At 41.2% G+C, this 22,790-nt stretch overlaps 1 protein-coding gene and 1 long non-coding RNA gene across 2 annotated transcripts in view; one reads left to right on the top strand and one right to left on the bottom strand.

Moving 5' to 3' along the window:
- Positions 1 to 133: 133 nt before the first annotated feature.
- LOC144607170 (uncharacterized) lies at positions 134 to 22,199 on the bottom strand. The gene is made up of 3 exons (XR_013549075.1): positions 22,113 to 22,199; positions 6,297 to 6,405; positions 134 to 314 (listed from the first exon to the last, which is right to left on the bottom strand). It is a non-coding gene; the product is annotated as an uncharacterized LOC144607170 (long non-coding RNA).
- Positions 10,051 to 22,790, top strand: part of LOC144607165 (transducin-like enhancer protein 4) — a 567,195-nt gene continuing 554,455 nt past the window's right edge. The window contains exon 1 of the mRNA XM_078423813.1: positions 10,051 to 10,055. The gene's annotated coding sequence lies outside the window, so the exon portion shown is untranslated. The remainder of the gene's footprint in view (positions 10,056 to 22,790) is intronic.

The following is a 22,790-nucleotide window of genomic DNA, read 5'->3' as shown; positions in this document are numbered from 1 at the left end:
TAAAAATTGCTTACTTTGTTTGAATGTCTGTATACCCGTGCTATTGTCAAATGACTTTGTGAAGACTTCAATGATTAATGCAAACAATAGATCTTTATTCTTTTGGATACTGAACCCTGTGAGGAAAGTGCCTATTAGGTTTGCAGATCATCATTGTTATTTTTGTGTATTTTTGTCAATCTTGGCTCAATGGTAATTCTCTGGGTCAGCGTTCAAACTCCGTTCTCGGGAAGAGCACATAACTAGGTAGAGTGTTGTTTGCTCAAGGTGATGTCTTTCAGGTGAATCGTTGGACCAGGTTTCCATTTGTGTCCCTTCAAACAATACCAAGAAAAATAGTTACATTTGCCGAGTGTCCTGGCCATTATTTAACCATCCACCAGTATCACTAAGACAAATTGTTGGGTCATCTCTTGTGCCACAAGTAGGAGGATGAACTGATGTTGCTTTACTCGAGCCACATTCTGAAATAATTACGTTCTCTCCCTAAGAAAAGATGACGGTGACGTTTGCAATTGCATCAAATGCCAAGAATGTTAACTTTTAAGCCATCTGAAAGGAGCTATCGTCATGACTTTTAAATCTAAGTGCTGCAAAATGATAGTCACTCCTTTGCGACCCAATATATGGTTGAGTTATATCCATGTCATAACACAACCCTGTTCGTTGTTAAAAGTTCAGATTTCACAATATAAAAATATTTCCTTAAACTTGTGCTGCTCTTACAGTCGCCTTTTCAAAGTTAATGTCTAACACAGATCATTTATTATCCTTGCCTAATATTGAGCGAGGCTCTATTTATGGAAATCTATCATGTCAATGCCAAAGTATTTTTCAAAGCTTCTACAATGTTATTACTTTTTCTTGATATTATTTCCCACAAGGAATGCACAGTACTAGCAGGATAATGACTTCTACCTGGAAATCATCAATTCCGTTGCAATCTTCAATTGTGCTTTGAGCACAATTTTTTTTTAAATGATCTGATAAGAGTGAATCTGGAAAGATGATTTTTTTGTATTCAGCTTCTCCATGCGGAGTAATTAATATTTGCCCAGTTAGTATCAATGTGTTGAACGCACATCGTAACAAGAACCATGCATTCCTCTAACATTGCTGCCATGATGTGTTTATTGCCAAAAGATGATTTATAGCAAAAAAAAATTATTGGAGCAAATTCAAATGTACCAAAGCTCTGTGTATACATTAGGAAAGTATTTAATAAGATCCTCCTGCAATGAAGAACCCTAATCGCCCAATATTTACAAATAGCTGTTTACCTTCATTATAATGGACCGTGGGGGGGGGGCGGGTGGAGAGAGGAATGGTGTCCGTTATTGTCAATTGTTTACTATAACAGAGTAAGGGGGGTAAATATGTAAAATATTGAAAAAGGTAAATGAACAAGACATAATACACAAAGGACACAAAATTCATAATAATCTAAACATTGTTCATAAATTTTAAAAGTGAACATACTGTAAATTCGGCCCTTTGCCCTCGTTACAAATGGATGCCTCAGTCACAACAGATTTTATCCGTTATAAAGAGGTCTGTAATAACTAGGGTAAATTGTGGTTAACATGCTGGATTTTCTTGCAGCTTTCAGCATGTTGTTTGGTTACTTCATTGGGAAATGTATTTTGAATGGGGGGAGGGAAAAAGGGAATACTAAAACGGAAATCATCCTTGATTATTTATGTTGTACTATTACAAGAGAATTGACCACTGACAATACATTCTGTCTTGCATTTTGAAGTAGTATTGAGAGCAGACAACCACTGACCAATGCACTCGCAACTGGAATTCAAGGTCAACTTTCTTCCAACATGTCGAATTGCAGGGTTTTTTTTGCTACACAAATCTCGTGCAACGGTTGAAAATGTCCAGATTCTAACAGTCACCTCCAATTATTCCAATAAATTCAGGCCTGCACTGTTACAAAGTGAACGAGTGCAGCTTCTCTTAAAAATATGACTTGGCAATGAGAGTAACCGAGACCAAATTTTATGAACAAGTGAGCAGTTTGCACATTTTATCTTTATTCCAAAGCTTCCGCTTCACATGATGTGGAGATTTTATTTGCATGCTCTTCCAGATCCACTGGAGGGCAGCCCTTGTTTAAACTATCACTGAAGGTCTATTTTCCATCCTGATGGACAAAATCAGCACCAAAACTTTTCAAATAGCTTGTCTTTTCAATGTTCTGATCAATGCCCTTTTTAGAAACCTGAACTAATCTCATTTTTCCAGTTTTTGGGGAGCAACAAGTATCAGTTATTTGGAAAAACTGAGTTGCCTGTGTACTTTGGTACAAACATTTTTATAAAGTACATTGCTAAACACCTTTCGGGAATTTTTTTCTTTAACAATTCTTTGGCACTTTCCTGCAATTTTATTAGTCGAAATGTGCAGTTTCATAAAATTAATAACCCACAAAAATATTATGATGTTTTTGGTGCTTTACCTATGAATGTAATGTTTCTTGCTGTCAGATGATGGAGTAGGAATATTATTTCAATGTGCACATAGGACAGCTGTCCATTCTTTAGATTTATGCTTAAAAACTACTGAATGGGCAGTCAAGATTTTAATACTCTTGAATTTGCTTATTAGAATATTGAAGTTTGAAGCAGTGTTCTGATTTTATTACTTTTCCCAATTTGAGTTTGTTCCCATTTGAGTTGGTTCATAGACCTGCTTTACAGTTGTTGAAATTATTGAGCATGACGCTGAAGATAATGATCGCATTAAAGAGGGCTAGTTGTCCTTGTTCATTGATAGTGCTGTGCTGGCTGTCTTATGTATCTCGCGATATAATTTCTACATGCACTCTGTGTACATTTCTTAACATTTTATTTGCCGTTGTGCTTTTGCCACCTTCTGTTTTCTACTTGTGCCATAAGTTTCCCTTGTGTATCTGTTAACACGCTCACGCAGTAATGAACAGAGTCTGGTCTCAAAAAAATTAATTGAACTTTTTTTTAAACAAGGATACAATCTTGCAGCAAAATAACATTTGCAATTTGTCCAAGAATTTATTTTTCTGAGAGGATGGGGATGGAAAGCAAATACAATAGAAGGGAGTGAACATGATTGTATCTCAACATCAATTTACCCCCGCCCTGAGATATTTGTTTGTTATGCCGGTAAGTTCAGAGCTCTATTGTAGCTCAGTCAAGGCAAATTAAATCAATAAATCTGATTAATATTGAGGGGATCTACTGCATCTCACATGATCAACCCCAAGAAGTCAGCTGAAGAGTTGAACTTGCATGGTGGGTGCAGGTAGAATTGAAAATGTATATTCCTGAGTATCATTGGGCAGAAGCCACCCAAGGAATTGACCTGGTTTGCAAAAAAAAGTAGGACTATTAAGTTGGATTGTATTTATTGTCACAAACCTTGCCAAGTTTGCATTTCCTAAACTAATAATGAATATTTCCAGTCGTCAAAAGCTTTAATTATTTTTAAGTGTCTACAATTGTAGATGCAATGAATGGATAGAGGCAGCAATAAGTCGTGGTCCCATAATGTATTATATCATAAGAGAGAGAGGGTATTCTATTCATATTGTGTAGTATAACCCCAGAACTATCAGCAGATGTATTTTTGTGAGTTTCCTACGGGAATGTGGAGTTACGATGCGATATTATTCCTATAATACCGCGGCATTGATCATTTCTAATGGTGCATAATATACCGGATAGTCGGTTGCTGCATAATATCTGCCAGATGTTTTTGTTGTATAATAACCTGATACTCTGTCATTGGACTGAATTGGAAGATTGAATATAAATGTAGTATGTATATTTGTACATTTTCAGCCATGTATTTTAATCTCTGCAATCCTTTATATACATGTATATACATGTATTTGACCTGATGAATTTTTAACAGACTTAACGTCAGCCCAAATGCATCTTGTTCAAATCTGCATTGGTTATAAGACAGAAAAGTGGTTAATATTTTTAGCGATCTTTATGCAGTATATATCATTCAGACTTCTGATGGATTGGGCAAAAGGTGCTTATCAATTAAATAGATTAAAATAACAAGGATGTTCTATTGTAATGGAGATATAAAGAGCAACTTAATTATTTAGTTGCAATCATCCTAACCTTTTGTATATTGGAGTCCTAACCAATGTTAATCGGCAATGGTTAGAGTGAGGAATTTGGATAAAAAATTGCCGTCCAAGATGTTATACGGTGCTTCAGGACAAAATGTGAGAGGTTACTGATATTTTAAAGCATTTTGGGTTATTCTTGAGTATTGTAACCAAGAACACATTGGTCATGCATTTGCAAAATATGGTACCTTCTGAAGTGCTACACAATGCACAATTGAACTATTTGAAGGGAAGTGTTTACTTGTAAATGAAACGAGGAGGTGGTAGTTTTAAAATAAATAATTTGTCATGCCGGCTGCTACGGTTCAACCTGCTTCTTTGCCTGTGTTCTTTTGTTAGCTCTCCTTAATGCTCAGTCGTTGTACATCACAACTTTACTACACAAGGGGTGTACAAACTGAACAAAAACATGCTCAATCTTTTCTTTGCTTTCTTTCAGGTTACAAATAAAAATCTTTATTTGGATATCTCTGCCAATTTTTCACATCCTTTAGATCAGACATGTCCAAAGTCCGGCCCGGGGGCCAATCGCGGCCCGAGGTCAGATTTTATACGGCCCGCAGCTTCCGTCTTAAAATTTATTATTTATGGCCCGCCAGCACTGTCTAACAGAATGAAGGGAGGGGGGAGAGGGTGACTACACCTCCGCGACCTCTCCCCCCCCCCCCCCGGCCCCGAGCGGGAGAGGCGACGGTGACTATACTTGCCGGCAGCAGGGTTGAGGGCGTGCGGGGAGGGGGAAGGGGAGAGCAGCAGCAGAGCTCTCCTCACCCCGCACGCTCATTGGCAGGCGCTCCCGTCAGTCGGGCGGGTGCCGCTTCCCCCCCGAGCGGGAGAGGCGACACCGACTACACCTCCCGGCGAGCGCATTAGTTAAATGTCCGGGGGGGGGAGCGCATTAGTTAAAGGTCCGGGGGGGGGGAGCGCATTAGTTAAAGGTCCGGGGGGGGGGAGCGCATTAGTTAAAGGTCCGGGGGGGGGGTTTAACAGACAACATCTAATTTCCCATTATAAGTTACCTAATGCATTTCCATTGGCCCGTGGGTATTTTCACATTATCAAATCTGGCCCTCTTTGAAAAAAGTTTGGACACCACTGCTTTAGATGGTATATTTAATTTTGTTTATTATTAATTTCAGCTGCTGATCTCAACCTTTTGCGCTTGGTCCAGTTTAGAGTAGTTAAAAGAACCAAAGATCAAGGCTGGCTGAAAAGTTTCAAGTGTAATTTTTGGTTGTAAATGTGTTTGAAAGTGATCAGGTATGAAAACCAGTTAAGCCCCTGTACGTTTTGGCATGTCCTGCATGCATTGCTGATTTTCGACTTTCTTTGTCCCATGATCATTGTGCACTTTAACAAATGCATGCGAACCATACTGTTCACAGAAGTAAGAAAATTTAGGATTATCAATCATAACAATGATGCATGACTCAAAGAATGTAGCAATTTGATCCAGTGTGTTACTCAAACTGACCAGGTTCTGGACTCTACCTGATTGACCTACCACCAAGATGTTTCCATCAGTGCTCTGGGTCAAGAACCAAAATAGTCGTGTTCTCTACTTTTGATATCCATCTACCCTGTTGGAAGTGCAGAATTTTGGTGTGAACAGTTTGAATTGATCATCCTGTCCCTCGAATTTGTGCACTCACCCTCATGAGGTTCAGAATGCCACTGGCAACTGTGAAATTTTCGAAGGAGTGGGAGGGAGTGAAGTTCCATTTGATTGTATTTCTTGTGGATTTTATTTTACACGTAGTTTTATTCAGATAGATTTAAACCCTGCATAAATGTTTTTTAAAAATAACGTTTAATTTTTGATATTTAATAATCATCACCCTTGATAAAGATAAATTTTTAAACAAATACGTGTTTACTTTCGTGATTTTTCAAAATAACATTAAGAAGGACCAATAGCATGTTTGCATTCTCCAAACCATGTTTTGGGAATAATACAAATGGGTTAAATGTGACATGTTTTTTTAAACTTTGAAACTGCAAAATAAGACCAATTGTTATTTGTGCAGATCTGTTTTCAAGAATCATTTGAAATATGCCTTCAAGTTGACTGGAGTGGAGAAAGTCTATGTATCTTTTAACACTTCATGCATGTTACACGTTTAAATTAAGGATCTGGTATTTGATACCTGTATCTGTATCATACCTGTATCATATCTGTAAATTGCAACATTCCTTGTATGAGATTCCCTTCATTACTCTCCGACTCATTACTACAGCTTGGCACTAAGAAGTCCAAAATGCATAAGAAATTCCTGTTGTAAAGAAGAGAAATAGTGTTAAAATATTTTTTGGATGTTTCTTTGTAAATATAACCCAAGACGATGATGCTGTAATAATGTTAAAACCTCTGTCGTTTGTATGTTGTGGATTTCCCGAACTGCCTGGATTGTCTGAAAGAAGCGGTCTGCTGCAAAGTTGGATGTAACCACTAGATGGTGAAACATGTTTATTCTTGTTGTCATTTAGTTGGAGAGGTCTACACGACACTTTATAAAGTTGTAATGGTTGACAACTTTCTGTGCCTGTAAGATTTTATATTCGGACATTAATAGAACGTCCAAGAACATTCACCTTTTGCGAGCCTGCGCAGGCTGATTTCCACAAAATCTGTTTTATATTGCATAGTATTTTATACTTGCGATTCCCGCCAGGCACCGTTTGAGGTAAATTTGTACATGTCTGTATCAGTACCACTTCTGTTTCACGTGGACAGACACAGTAACATCTTTGCAGCATATCCCAGGTATTTTTTGCAGTTTTGATATTTTGCAGTATTTCAAATAATGATGAGAAATTTACCGTACAGTGTAAATTGCAAAACAACACGTTTTGAGCCAGCTTTTAAGAAACCTGCAAAGCGTTTGAGAGCTTAAAACCCCATAGTTCTGAAAGATATAATGCTTTTGAACATTCCAACAGACATTAATTACTTCCTTTTGTGTAATAAAAGTTGGTTTTTAGTGTAACTTACCATTTGACCCGGTGTCATGTCCAACAAATACTTTGTGAACTATTTTAAAACTAGGTACCAATGCAGTTACATTTGCACAATTAATAATTTGCTCAGCATTTTGAGATTACAGTAATATATCAACCTGAAACTTGTATATTAAGGATTTCATGACAATACAGGAGTCCCTGTCATTTTATCTGTCAGCCACAACTTGCCTTTGTTTGTAATAATGTTCCATCCATCATGATCTTCAAACCGAAACAATGAAAATCCAAAGCAGTGGTGAAAGCAGATATCTTGCAAGTATCTAATTTATTATCCTCATTTTCCCTGCATGTGGAATTAATTCCATGACCATTGATTTGAAAGATTACCTGCCCACCCTTTTTGAAATGGCATTCTGTGAAAATGCAAAGTGAGTGCACTGGCCAAAACTTGTGTTTGTAATTTAATAATGAAAAGAATTTCAGAGTTGTGTGAGAGACCATTTTGTTTTTTATATGTAGCTGTAGATAAAACTTTGGTGTCTCACTATAGTTAGAATAGGAACATTGTTTTCGTTCAAGGCAGAATTGACACACACTGCACAAAATTGGGAAGCGAAAATGCTATCATCTGAAAGCGGGACCTAATGGGAGACTTCAAAAATGCTCATGTTATCTTCAACATGTGTAGTGTTCATTCTTTGCAAGGGTGCATTTTGCATGAATTGTTTGAGAAATTGTGCATTGAGATCAAAGGGTAATATCAAACCATGTTCGAATGGTTAAAATCAAAGTGGCAAAAGTGTAGACATTTGAAACTTTTCAATTGGATATTTTACCAATATGGAAAATAGTTTTTTTGAGACCATTGTGGAGGTGTTATTCTCTGTAATTGGTGGACTGCATGTGACACATTATCCTTTATGCTTGATGAAACTCAAGGATAAAAGACTGAAATTGGAATTTTTGTTTGCCACATGAAAGCTGGTTGCCCGTGTTAGAGATCTTATTGAATGTTCTTGGTGGAGGGGGGGGGGGGAGAGAGAGATTAGCATTCCCCTTTTTAATTTAAGGAAAAAACTGCATCACTGATTTTACATTCATTTGTTTTCAATTGTGACAAATTGTTTCATTTACTTTTAGGTGCCAGTTTTGAGTGTAAGACTCAAAAAATTTCAAGACATTTTATTTTTATTGCTTTCATTTTCTGTCATCTGCCAAAGTAATGAGGTTTTGAAAGAACGTGGACCGTAAAACTTATCATGAGAAATGAGACCCTGTTAACTTGACTTCCAAACTGATGCACAACGCAAGATACTTTCCCCAATGAAGTCTCCAGAAAAAGAAGAAAAAATCCAGAGATTGAATTAAATATGTTTGCTGTGCTGCAAGCCAAGCAATGTAATATGGCAATGTAATATTTATGTACAATCAGCCTCACCAAATTTGCTTGTTGCTAATTTAGCTCAAGTACTTGTATGAGTGACTTCCACATGGGCAGTGATTACATCCTTAAGATTCACAAACAGATTTGAAAAAGGCTCACAAACTACTGGCTATGTATGCATAAAGTGTAGAGTATTAAAATGAAGGGTCTTAAATTGACACTAGAAAAATTACAGTACATAGCCACTCTGATTTAATACTAAACATGTGCCCTCAGCAATCTTGTTTCATTCATACTAGGTTTCTGTTTATATGGGAATATTTATATTTAATACTTCTTGATGGGCTGCTGATTTTTTTTTTTCTTGAGTTGGTTAAAATAGTTAACAGTAATGCAGACTTCCCTCTTGGTGACCAGTTTAATATTGTTTGTCGTATGAAAACCTCATGTTTGCCATTTTGTACTATACAATAAAACCTTGATAAATTTGCTTTCCCCGCTCATTTTACTAGATGCAAAATAGTCGTGCAGTGATTTTCCATCTTTACGTACTTGACCTCTTTTTTTAAATTGAGACATTGAAGATTGCAAGGAAATACAACCATGAATGATGTAGACACAAAAACTAGCCACATTGTCAGAACTCGGGGACAAAGAGCAAAGATGATTAGCAGAGGGACCAAAAGTGTTTTTACACAATGGATTGGTTAAGATCCTGGAATGCAATGGAAGTGATAGTAGTGGAGGCAGGTTCACGTGGAGCATTCAGAAAATAATTAAGGGGAAGACATTTTCAGGCCTGTGAGATTAGTTGGATTGTATGGCACACACTCGTTGGGCAAAATGGCCACCTTTCAAGCCATAATGCTTTTATAATTGAGATTTTTACAAATATTGCTGTAAAGAAGACAAAACTAATAGAATCTAAATACCATCACTTTTGTCACAAAACAGCTTGTTTGAGACGTACCTTACCAGGGAAATGTCATGAGCTGATCCAGTCACTTCACTGATCCTTCAAAACAGCCAATTTCATATTCAGCTTGAATGTGACGTGTTCATGGGTGAGTTTGATTATTTGTGTGTGACATACAATATAATTGTACTTTAGTTCTGTAGAAATCCTGAGTCATTTTGGAATTACCTACATACATCCTTAGTCTTTAGCTAAATGTGAACCATTATCCAGAATGAAAACTCATTCGGAAGTTAATTTTCCTTTTTACTGTTAGATTAAAATTGGCCACACAATGCGGAGGTTTCTTCTGTTTAACCATTATTGGGTATTTTATGTAACCAAAGAATTAAAGGGAAGCATTGAACATTGTCACATAGGAAACAATGGATACAAAGGTAATAGCTCACTGTGAAGCCATTGAAAGGAGATATCATTTAGAATAGATTTTTCGTGGCAATAATGTTAAACATCAAATACACAGCCTTTCTGCAAAGTGTAGATTCAGCGGCATATCAATCAGAATGAAGGATTAATTGAACCAACTAATTAAGTGTCACACTAATTAAAATGTTTAATTTTGAAGTACAATAATGCACAAATATACTATAATCAATACCACAATAAACAAATAATAGTGATATCAAGCAACCGCAATAGTGAAAAGTCGAAGACCACAGAGCAACCAAAAACACAGTACATAGAAGATGATCCTCGAGGACCAGAGGACATAGATTTAAGATGAAAGAGAAAAGATTTAATAGGAATCTGAGGGGTAACTTTTTCACACAAAGGGTGGTGGGTATTTGGAACAAGCTGCCAGAGGAGGTAGTTGAGGCTGGGATTATCCCAATGTCTAAGAAACAGACAGGTAAATAGATAGGACAGGTTTGGAGGGATATGGACCAAACGAAGGCAGGTTGGGACTAGTGTAGCTGGGACATGTTGGCAGGGGTGGGGAAGTTGGGCCGAAGGGCCTGTTTTCACACTATCAAGTCAAGTCAATTTTATTTGTATAGCACATTTAAAAACAACCCACGTTGACCAAAGTGCTGTACATCTGATTAGGTTCCAATGGAGAAAAAAATGAAACGTACAGTAGCACGCAAACAGTTCACAGCGCCTCCTCAATGAGCCTCAAACGCTAGGGAGTAGAAATAGGTTTTGAGCCTGGACTTAAAGGAGTCGATGGAGGGGGCAGTTCTGATGGGGAGAGGGATGCTGTTCCACAGTCTAGGAGCTGCAACCGCAAAAGTGCGGTCACCCCTGAGCTTAAGCCTAGACCGCGGGATAGTGAGTAGCCCCAAGTCGGCCTACCTGAAGGACCTGGAGTTAGAGAGGGGGGTTAGAAGATTTTTGATGTAGGGGGGGGAGTGTCCATTTAGGGCTTTATACGTGAATAGGAGGAGCTTGAAGTTGATTCTGTACCGTACAGGGAGCCAGTGGAGAGAGCCCAGAATCAAGGTGATGTGGTCCCTTTTACGGGTACCCGTCAGGAGTCTCGCTGCGGCGTTTTGGACCAGTTGCAGGCGGGACAGGGAAGATTGGCTGATCCCAGTGTATAGGGAGTTGCAGTAGTCTAGGCGGGAGGAAATGAAAGCGTGAATGATTTTTTCTGTGTCGTCGAATTGGAGGAAAGGTTTGATTTTAGCTATGGTTCGAAGTTGGAAGAAGCTGGCTTTTACCACAGCGTTGACTTGCTTATCAAATTTTAATCACTCGATGACTATATAGTTGCTGAAGTTGTGATTAATGCTGAGCAGTGTTCAAGAGCTTGATAGTTGCAGGGAAGAAGTTCTTGAACCTGGTTGTCATTGTTTGTAACATTGTATTCCATTTATTATAGTGTTTCCATGTGATGATTGGTACTGTAATCTAAGTGTTTTATTTGATAGGTAGGATCAAAGAGACGTACAACACGGAAATCACCCCTATGGTTCAACATACACACCCGCATCTAGACTAGTTCTATTTGCCTGTGTTTGGCCCGCTTCCCTCTGAACTATTCCTATCCATGTACTGACCGGCCCATGGATAAATGGTATTAATAGCTTAATGGCGGCACTGCCCTAGCAGCTGCCGCTCACCTGCGGTCCATTTGTCTTTGTGTTTTTGTTGTTTTTTGTTGTCTTAATTGTAGTTGTGATGTGGTGTTTTTGTGTTTTTGTGTTTATGTACTATGTGTGTATGTGGGGGGGAGGGGGAAACTAACACTGTAAATTAGTGTGTCCCTTCAGAACGGAGACCCGACCTTTGTTTTCTGGGCCGTGTCTCCGTTCCATCTGCGGCCTACCATCGGCCCAACTCCTGGAGCTGTCGGCCTCCAGGGCTCTGGTTCGCAGAGCCCGCGGATCGGACTTACCACCACCGGAGCCGGCCGTCTTCGGAGGCTGCGGGAGCAGCTGCGACTCGCCTTAGGCTCGGGCCGCGTGGATGCCGACATCGGGAGCTCCGGCAGCGGCAGCGGGTTCGCCCGCCCCGGATCGCGGGGCTTGGGGCGCGGACATTTCACCGTCCGGCGCGGCCTAGGATGGCCGCGGGATATTTCTCTGCTGGGCGGGGGCTTCAATGTCGGGAGCCACGACCGCCCCGACGTGCAACAACAGCGGCAGCAGCGTGTTCGCCCGCCCCGGATCGGACTTTTCATCGGCGGAGCCGGCCGTCTTCGGAGGCTGCGGGAGCGGCTGCGACGCGACGCGCCTTGGGCTTTGCCCGCTGTGGACCGTCCGGTGCGGCCTGCAACCACAACAACCTGGCTGCGGGCGAGGACAGCAGGAGAAGGGAAAGACATTGTGGCCTTCCATCACAGTGAGGAGAGGACTGGAGGAGACTCACTGTGATGGATGTTTCTTTGATGGATGTTTCTTTTTTGTGTGTTTTTGGGGTTGGGTGGTTTGAGTGCCTGTTTGATGCTTTTATTGTTGGACTGTGTTTTTGGGGGTTTTGGGGTGTGTGATTTGAATGCCTATTTAATGCTTTTATTGTTGGACTGTGTTTTGGGGGGTTTTTGGGGTTGGGTAATTTTGGGTGCCTGTTTAGTGCTTTTATTGTTGGACTGTGGGTGATTGAATTAACATTTTGTTCAAGATGGCCGCGCCGTTGTGTTTGGCTGCCTGCCACTGTATGTTTCTTTTTTTTCCTGGTCAGATGTACAGCACTTTGGTCAACGTGGGTTGTTTTTAAATGTGCTATACAAATAAATTGACTTGACTTGACTTATTATTGCACCTGCCTCAACTACTTCCTATGGCAGCTCCTTCCATAATCCCCACCACATTCTGTGTGGAAAAAGCTGCCCCTCGGGTTCCTATTAAACTTTTCCCCTCACTTATAAAATTAAAAACATTTGGATAGAAAAACACAGTTAACTTATTCACCACTTCTAAAGCATTATCTAATTGTTGACCATTTATAGTTCAATCGCATCTGCTGGTAATTGTTAGCAAACTTCTTCACGGTTTTCCAAAGAATGAATTGCATGGAAGAAGAAAGTATATTCTCAGCTGGTTCAATATTTTCATGTCCCTGAAGATCAGGCCCATGAATTTGATTTTTTTTTTCCATTTTGTTTAATATTGAAAATTCCCAAATCATTTGAAGCAACAGTACCAATGAACTCAAATGTACACACTTTTAATTGGCAAAAGAGAAAGGGTTCAGTTGCAATTCACATTTTCAGTTCAAAATTTCTGTTATCTTAAGTCTGTGATTAATTAATTGATTTAAATGATTGAAAGATACAGCATGGAAACGTCCCTTCTTCTTTGCCACTCATTGAATGGAATCCTCTATAATAATTTTGTGGGTTTTTTAATTGATACCAAGTGATTTTGAATATATGTCATTGGCATCATAAATTATATTCGGTAATAGTGACAGGTGTCTGACACCTTTTTGTTTCCTTTCCATCTCTAGCCTTACTCCACCCAAGTGACAATCAAACCTCTTCCCTCACCTGCATCCCCCTATCAGTTGTCAGGCTTTGGCCCACCTCTACCCTTCTCCCAGCTTTCTCTCTTGTCGTCGTCCCCCCCCCCCCCCCTCCTGTAAAAAAAAAACTAATGACAATCCATCTGGAGAAGGGTCTCGACTCATAACATTGCCAATATACATTCTTCCGAGGTGCCGCCAGTAAAAGACTGGCCAGGACCATGCTGGTGAAAACAATGTTGTTCACAGCTGGCTGGCTAGCTAGTAACGGTGACTCAAGAAACTGCCGATGCTGCAATCTTAAGCAATACACAAAGTGCTGGAGGAACTCAGAGGGTTACGCAATGAATGGTCAGGGAATGTTTCTGGTCGGGACCCTTCTTCAGACTGTTTGCCCGGAGTGATGGGTTAATGTATGAGTAGCGTTTGAAAGGTCCAAGCCTGTGTTCGCTCGTGTTTGGAAGGATGAGGGAGGATCTCATTGAAATCTACCGGATAATGAAAGGCCAAGATAGAGTGAACGCGGAGAAGATATTTTCAGTATTAAGAGAGAGTCTAGAACCAGAAGGCACAGCCTCAAAATAAAAGGATGAACCTTAAATGGAGATGAGGAGGAATGTCTTTAGCCAGAGGGTGGTGAATCTGTGGAATTCATTGCAACAGATGCTGTGGAGGTCAAGGCAATAGGTATTTTTGAAGCCGAGATTGATAGGTTTATGATTAGGAAGTGTGTTAAAGGTTATGAGAAGAAGACAGAAGAATGGGGTTGAGAAGGGAAAATAGATCAGCCGTGATTAAATGGTGGAATAGCCTAATTGGCCTAATTCTGCTCCTATATTTTATGGTCTTATCTTTTGGATCAGTGGAAGATTTGTCCCATTAACAGTGACTTAAATATCCACATTTGTGCCAGAGAAATTCTGGTAATTCAAACATTTCAGATCGTAGGCTGATCCACTCAATGCTGCCAGTTACTGCGATCACGTTTTTGTGTTTACCAATTTTGATCATTTGCCAAAGGGTACTCCAGCTATTTTCCTAGTTTTATCTCTCGTGACCACAGTAGTTGTTTGTTTTTGCCACTCTCTGTTTGAGTCTGGGCGCCTGTGTTGAATTGGCAGCCACTGTTGCTGCCAAACAAAATGGCACTTATCAAGTGCTTAAGTCATCAATTCTTGACTGAAGCTCGTCATTGAGCAGTGGGATGAAGTTATGCCAGGAATGCCATTTTAATTTTTAATTATCTTCGTTTTTAAATACAGTACTAATCACAAAGATGACCTGCTGGTCTAAGATGCATTGTATTGTTTTGTCGAAGATATCACAAAATGCTGGAGTAGCTCAGCAGGTCAGGCAGCATCTCAGGAGAGAAGGAATGGGTGACGTTTCGGGTCGAGACTCTTCAGACTGATGTCAGGGGGGCAGGGGCGGGGTCAAACATCAGTCTGAAGGAGGATCTCGACCCGAAACGTCACCCATTCCTTCTCTCCTGAGATGCTGCCTGACCTGCTGAGTTGCTCCAGCATTTGGTGATACCTTCGATTTGTACCTGCATCTGCAGTTATCTTCCTACACTTGTATTGTTTTGAATCATTTATAGGAATTGAAATTTCTCATCCCAGATCTGGAATAACATTTAATTTTGCTGTTCTTAACTACAAAGCTTTTTATCGTTTTTGTGCATGCTTTCTAAATATGACCTCAGTTATTCCTCAGGAAAGAAGCGCATGAATATTTCTAAATGTAACCATTAATTCTTTTTCTTTAACTGTCCTTAGTTATAAATATCTCTTGCTGCCATTTTTCCTTCATCTCCTTCCCTTCTGCAGGATGATGAACAGTGCCCATAGCTGGTATTGGCATTAATTCCAGAGTGTAATGATCACTCCATGCATCAAAGGTATTTATTCACAAAATGCTGAAGTAACTCAGCAGGTCAGGCAACATCTCAGGAGAGAAGGAATGGGTGACGTTTCGGGTCGAGACCCTTCAGTCCGAGGTACAGTGAAAATCTTTTGTTGCATGCTAGCCATTCAGCGGAAAGATAAGACATGATTACAATGGATCAATCCACAATGTAGAGATACATGATAAAGGGAATAACGTGCAACCGGGGAATGTGTACCGCTTCACTTCCTGAAGTCGATGGCTATCTCATTTGTCTTGCTGACATTGAAAGGTTGTTATCTCGACACCGCCTACCCGCACATGGTCCATATCCCTCCATTCCCTGCCTGTTCACGTGTCTACCACCTGGCAGCGAATTCCAGACGCACCCCAGGCTCTCCTTCAAACTTTCCCCTCTCAGCTTAAACCCATGCCTTGTGGAAGTTGCAAGATGGCACCAGAACGTAGTGCCTCTACATACTGTTCAAGAAGAGGAGGCATTGTATTATTTTAACGTATGGTGTGATTTAATGGAGTCAGTCACATCCACAGTCATAGAGCTGTGCAGCATGGAAACAGGCCCTTCGGCCCACTTTGTCATGCTGACCAATTTGGAATATGGAGCTACTAGTCCCATATGCATACATTTGACCCGCAGCCCTCTAAACCCTTTGTATCCTGTCCAGGGCAGGTATAATATTGTGCAGGACAAATATTTCACAGTTTCTCTGTACACGTGACAATAAAGAAATCTTTAAACCAATTAGAATTCCAATTCTAATTGAACTATTAAACTTGGGCAGCTTACATCCCTTCTTCTTAGGGTAACCATGGGTGACTTCCAGACGGTGGTGCAAGATGGTGCCATCTTGCAACTTCCACAAGACATAGGCTTACAACTCAGTGGCATCAATATTGAGTTCTCTAACCCTTGCATCCCTTCTCTCTCCGTCCCTCCCCCACCCTAGCCATCATACTATTACTGTCATCCTGTTAAGTTCCTCTGTCTGTATATTCGTTATCATCAACCCCACATCCAACAATGGCCCATTGTGTGCCCGACATTTCTTTGATTATCGTTGCTTTTTGCCTATCTTCCATTAATTTCTCCTGAGTACCGTCGATATTTCGTTCTCCTTCCCCTGATTCTCAGTCAGAAGAAGGGACTCAATCCGAAAGGAATCGCCCATTCCTTTTCCCCAGAGATGCTGTCTGACCTGCTGAGTTGCTCCAGCCATTTGTGAATGTCTGTCTATTGAATGCTACATTTGTGATTATCCTTCCATGCCCATCTCATTCTGATCATCGGATGATCCCTGCACTTCCCCGTGATCTTTCACTACCCCATGGTTTAATTCTGAGCTAGAAGTGTTGCAGGTTTTCTTTTAACAATAACTGTACCAGGTAGATTGCATAAGCCAAATTATCCAATTCTGACCATATCAGATTATTAATTCTCATAATTCACACCACTTTTCCAACTGTTTAATTAGCATTGTATGTTTGACATTTAAGAAATTGGCTACACTTCCATTGTGAATAAAATATTTGATTAAATTCTAAACTGTTATTGGGAACCCACTTTGTTTTGCAGTTCTCTGACTCACAAGCTATGTTATTAATTATCCTTTTCTATATACTTGGAGTGTTTAATGAACAATTTATATCTGCATCTCATTGTCCTATATCTATAATCATTGCAAGATTACACAGCTTCTTTTGTCCAAAATATTTTCACAAGGTCAGATGATTCACATTCCTCTTGTGTGTCTGCAGTGGCCACTTGTAGAGTTATAGAGTACACACCAAAGCCAGTGAAGGCCAATTATCCTACTTTGAGATGGTTTGAGTTTAAGGAAGTGCAGGGTACAAAGGCAAGCATATCTATTTGTCAATCTTCTATTAATACAAAACACTGATTCATTCACAATTGGAGAGTGGTGGCCATTTGTGGGAACTGTTAGACGTGAAATGATGAGAAAGTACAGTCAGAGGAGACCAACTTGGCACCATGTTTAGCGCAGACTTTGTGCTGTGCTGTTCTATGTTAGAACATATCAACAAACAGCGGTCCTCAATGGAGACCGTTCTTCTTAGGCCCCCCTCGGTCATGGCTGACCATGGGCGATGCACCATGATCGATCCAAAGGAACAGCAGAGCCATTACAGTTTGGCACCAGCGCTGTCGCGGGAGCTGCCAGAACAACGTTGTAGACAACGACGAACTGCCTTCGGGACTCCGACTCTGGATTTTTCTTGAGGTTTACTCCTGGAGCCTTTTCCATGATGGGATATGGCCACAAGACAGTGGAGGTTTCAGAGTTTTCCCCCTCCTAGATGGACAGCCTTCCCAGGCTGACGAGCCTCATCTGCCCGAGACTCGTGGGAGTGGGAGCGTCTACCTTCCTTTACTCCATCTTTAATTGGACTTTACTGGACTTTATCTTGCATTAAACGTTATACCTTTTATCATGTATCCATGTGTTGGTTAATGATGCCAAGACTATGGTAACATTTAGAAAGAGTTGAAGGAAACAGGAATGAATAAAAGGCCCTGGGAAAAAGGCATATGGGTCAGTTGATTATATACATTTATATTTATATATCTATATATATGTATATATATATATTCAACGTTACCACAGAGACTACATTAGCTTTAAATGCAGTAGGCTCGCATATAAACATACTTTTGTATGGGCAAGAAGCTCATTGTGACTCTGGAGCATTGTCCAACATTGAAAAACCGGGCTTGCTATCTTTCCGTTGCAGCAGAGATTAGACAGGTCAAAGTGTTGCTTACTTTCTGTCAGGAAAAGAAGCCATTGCAAGAGTGCTCGTGGCAGAATGGCACAGAGGTTAATGGCTTGATTTTCTGAACTCATTTGTTTTGAGTTCAGGCTTCTCCTTTAAATATCAGTGGCCTCGGAGTGCAGGGAGTGATGATGACCAAGGTTGGTACGTACAGAGGTCAGACCAAGCCAGGTGAAAAGGCAGCAGACAGATGGGGATATAGTGTGAGATGGATGTGGAGGAACATGGGAGGGAAGAGAAAGACTGCTGTAAAGGGATGAGATAGGGAGCGATCTGGAAAGGAAATAAATCAAAATCATCGAAAGAGGGAAGAAAGACAAGTGGAAGAATGAAACTGGAGGAGAGCGAAGAAAAGAGTCAGAGATGTAGGGGATATGGGTTGTGGGACAATGGAATAGGGAGCAAACCTTCAACAGGATCTGTGGAATTCATTGCCATAGAAAGCCAAGTAACTGGGTGGAGTGCAGTGGAGGCCAAGTAACTGGGTATGTTTAAAATGAAACTTGATAGGTTTTTGACTAGTATGGGGGTCAAAGGGTATGGAAAGAAGGGAGGAGAATGGGGTTAAGATGGAAAAATAGATCAGCCATGATCGAATGGCAGAGCAGACTCAATGGGCTGAATGGCCTAATTGTGCTCCTTTGTCCGATGGTCTTATGTTTTTATCCTGTGCATTGTATTAATGTTGAGGGTACAGACACAGAGGACTGGGAAAGGGAAATGAGAGAACTTTGGATATAGAAATGTGAACAGGGGCTATGTTGGTCTCCTGAAAGAGATTGGGCATGGGGAGTGGTGGAGTGAAAGTGGAGAGAGGGAGGAGATTGAAAATGAAGAGAGCGTAATTATTTTAGGGCATTGGGCTGACCGAGCCTTCTGCAGATTCAGAGTTTTGTCTTCAATAGGCAAGAATCATCACTGATGTTCGTTCACGGGGAAGTTTGTGGGAGTTGAATGGTTTTTAAAGAAGGGCATTGCGGGATTCATTACAGCATAATTGAAAATCTTGCATCCGTAGTTGATACTTTCACAAAGCTACAAGGATTCTACTTGCATGTTGACGAAGAAACAGTCAAATCCCAGTTGTGAAAGACTCTGTAGGTGGATAACTAAACACATCCAGCTTTTTTGAAATATTATAACATTATGTGTCCTATGGGTTTGTCTGCAAGGAGTGTTTGAAATTATCATCAGATGAGGCATAGGATTAGAATCAGACTGCAACAAGCTATGAAATGTTTGGTACAAAGAGAGATAAATATGTTTAATATAAGAGTTTTAGAATACTTTGCACGAATTGCATTGTTCTAGAATGCATAGAATGTATCGCACACCTCCAGATTCAGCCACTGTTTCTTTCCAGCTGTTATCAGGCAACTGAACCATCCTATCGACACCGAGAGAGCGATCCTGATGTACTATCTACCTCAACGGAGACCCTCCTCAGTCCATCTTTAATTGGACTTTACTGGAGTTATCTTGCATTAAACGTTATTCCCTTTATCATGTATCTGTGCACTGGATGGCTCGATTGTAATCACGTGTCCTCTTTCAGCTGATGAGTCAGCTCGCCATAAAAGCTTTTCACTGTACCTCGGTACACGTGACAATAACCGAAATTAAGGAGATTTTGTTTATTTACACCGAGGGGTTGAGAGGCTGTGAAGCGAACCTCTGAATTGGTTATTGATACCAAGACTCTGGTAACATTTAGAAAGAGTTGAAGAAAACAGGAGTGGATAAAAGGCCCTGGAAAAGGGCATACGGGTCATGTGGACTGTGTGCAGGGTGGGGGAACTACAACATGAATTTGTTGGTCTGAATGCTCTATTTTTCTTTATTTTATTCCATAACCGTTCATGCTTTATCTCACATAGAAAGACCTGCAGCAAGCATCAAATGTTGCAATGGCTTATACGCAAAATGAATTTATGCTTAAAAGTAGCAAAGTTTCGGAGTTTAGTCGTTGCTGTGATGTAGGCAGTCTGCAGTCACAGCTAGCTGAAAGCTCCCAAGTTAAAAGCAACAAGATTATCTCCTTCTTGTTTGAGAGACACACATAGACCAGGTGTCTTGGTCTTATTCAAAGTACCCAGAGGGAGTGTAATTTTGGGTACATGATAACTAAATTACATGCTGCGACATTTCACCAAAACAACAATGAGAGGTGTACAAGAACTAAGCAGCTGAACGTTTATCGAGATAATGGATAGGTGATGTTACGGGTCACCTCTTTCCAAGTTGTATGCCTCCATGACTCTAATCCATGTACCTGTCCAAATGTCTCAGTGTAAATATGATGCGATACGATTAGACTTTATTTATCCCATGAGAGAAATTGATCAGCCAACAGTCATAAAAACACACAAAATATATGGAACACAAAATTAAAGTGACGAGTGGAAAGGCTTAGGGAATAGGCAAAGATTGGGGAGTGGTGGGAGGGGAGGGAGGAGAGACACTCAATCTACCCCACGACAGAAAGGGGAGGAGTTGTAAAGTTTGGTAGCCACAGGGAAGAAGGATCTTCTGTGGCATTCTGTCCTGCATCTTGGTGGAACCAATCTGTTGCTGAAGGCTCTCCTCAGTTTGACCAGTATGTCATGGAGGGGGTCAGCTGTATTGTCCATGATGCTCTGCAGTTTGGGGACCATCCTCCTCTCCAAGACCACCTCCCATGAATCTAACTCCACCCCCAGGAGTCTGCCTTCCTGATGAATTTGTTATATACATGAGTATGTTGTTATCGTACCCATCTCCACTAATTCCTCTGACATCTTTAGCACAGACTTTGTGCCGTACTGATCGATGTTTGAACATGGAACCTTGAACATGTTCAGCACAAAGCCTGTGCTAAACATGGTGCCAAGTTAGTCTCCTCTGCCTGTACTTTCTCAACCTTCATGTGTGACAGTGCCCAAAAATGGACACCACACTCCCATTGTGAATGAATCAGTGAACGGTTCTGAACAGTGAATCTGAATCAGTTCCATGTTAGATTATAGAACATTGAACATATTTTTATTTTATTCCGTAACCATTTATGCTTTACCTCACATAGTTAAACCTGCAGCAAGCATCAAATGTTGCAATGGTTTATAAGCAAAACGATGTTACGCTTAAAAGAAAGTAGCAAAGTTTTGGAGTTTAGTCGCTGCAGTGATGTTTTCAAGAGAGTTTCCAAATACACAGGACAAGATGTTAGAAATCCAAAGTGCCAAATGTCAACTTGTTCCTGGTGGTGATGGGAGGCTTATGCACTCACCTCTGCTCCTCCGATGTTGAGAAAGGCTAGGCAGACACGTCATTGGGGTTATCAAGTGGGCACCTACTTTCATCGACGTTTCGCTGATTGGACCCACGACGTCTCCAGTAGGCTCAGCAGTGCATTCTGGTGTCGCAGAACCACCCCCCTCTGCATCTGCCTAGCCGGCTTATTTGGGAGACCAGATGGGGTCTTTCCTCTTCAAGAGAGAGTTAGATTTAGCTCTTAGGGCTAAAGGAATCAAGAGATATGGGGAAAAAGCAGGAACGGAGTGCTGATTTTAGATGATCAGCCATGATCATATTAAATGGTGGTGCTGGCTTGAAGGGCCAAATGGACTACTCCTGCACCTATTTTTCTATGTAGGCAGGCTGCAGTCACAGCCAGCTTCAAGCTCCTAAGTTTAATCGATTATCTGCTCCAGGGTCTCTGAGAGGGGGGGCAGGGAGTACATCGTACCCGGGCCGGGGTCCAAAAGGGGGCCCAGGAGCCAAAGGAGGGGGGGCGGAAATTTCCTAAAGCCTCAACAAAACGTTAAAAAAACCCAAAAAATAACTTTTTCATTAAAAAAAAAAAAGCTGTTAAAAGACCCGTTTGTTTCACAGAATAGACTTTTTAAAAAGCCATTAAAATAACCCGCTTGTTTAAAGTTTTCTCATTCAAAAAAAAAATTAGCTTGCATAAGCGAAAAAAAATTGTTAAAGAAAAATATGCTCGACGCTCGATTGGTCTGGGTCCCATGTGGGGGGGTCGCCACCCCCACTCTTCCCACCTCGCCATTCACCTTGGACTTCACCTTGGAGTTCGCCGCGCCTCGCCGTCAATCAGCGCTGCACTCACGGGGCACAGGTCAGTCGCTTTTGCCGCCAAAGGGTCCACGGATCGGTAGGGTGAGGCCCGTTGATGTTGAGAGGAGGTGGGTGAATAGGGGAGGGGAGTTGGGGTGGGGGGTTGCAGTGGGGGGGGGGGCAATGGAGGGAGAGGGGGGAAAGGTGGGAACTATCTCAGCATGTCTGAAAGTGATGTGGAGCGAAAAGCTTTATCCGTATCAGAGCAATATCCTGCTGACCTTAACAGTGATTTTGGAAAACAAATGCAACATTTATTTATTCCGAGCAGCTCCGTCACAGAGGACTCTGTGATCTACGGACTGTTCCCAGGGACGCAATCAGAGACTGACATCGGGTGCTGCTGGAAGGTCATCAACTCGGTGAAAGATGCTCTTTGGCCTGCCCGATCCTTGTTGACCTCCCAGCGGAGCGAGCTGTCCGTCGGGGAATGTTGCCGAATGGCCCGCTGCAGACTGCAGGAGTACCTGTTGAGGGACGCACTGAAGCTTGGTGCAGCCAACGCCAAGGCTCTGTGGGGGAGGACCACAGTCTAGGGACCTTCCGCTGCTGGACATGGGGGTCAGGGTGTGGTGGAGACGCCCCTCCAAATAAGGGATTCTGTGTAAATTTCT

Source organism: Rhinoraja longicauda, chromosome 28 (genome assembly GCF_053455715.1).
Source record: "Rhinoraja longicauda isolate Sanriku21f chromosome 28, sRhiLon1.1, whole genome shotgun sequence".
NCBI lineage: Eukaryota > Metazoa > Chordata > Chondrichthyes > Rajiformes > Arhynchobatidae > Rhinoraja > Rhinoraja longicauda.
Note: the sequence above shows the minus strand (reverse complement) of the source record. Positions and strands in the feature narration are given on the sequence as shown.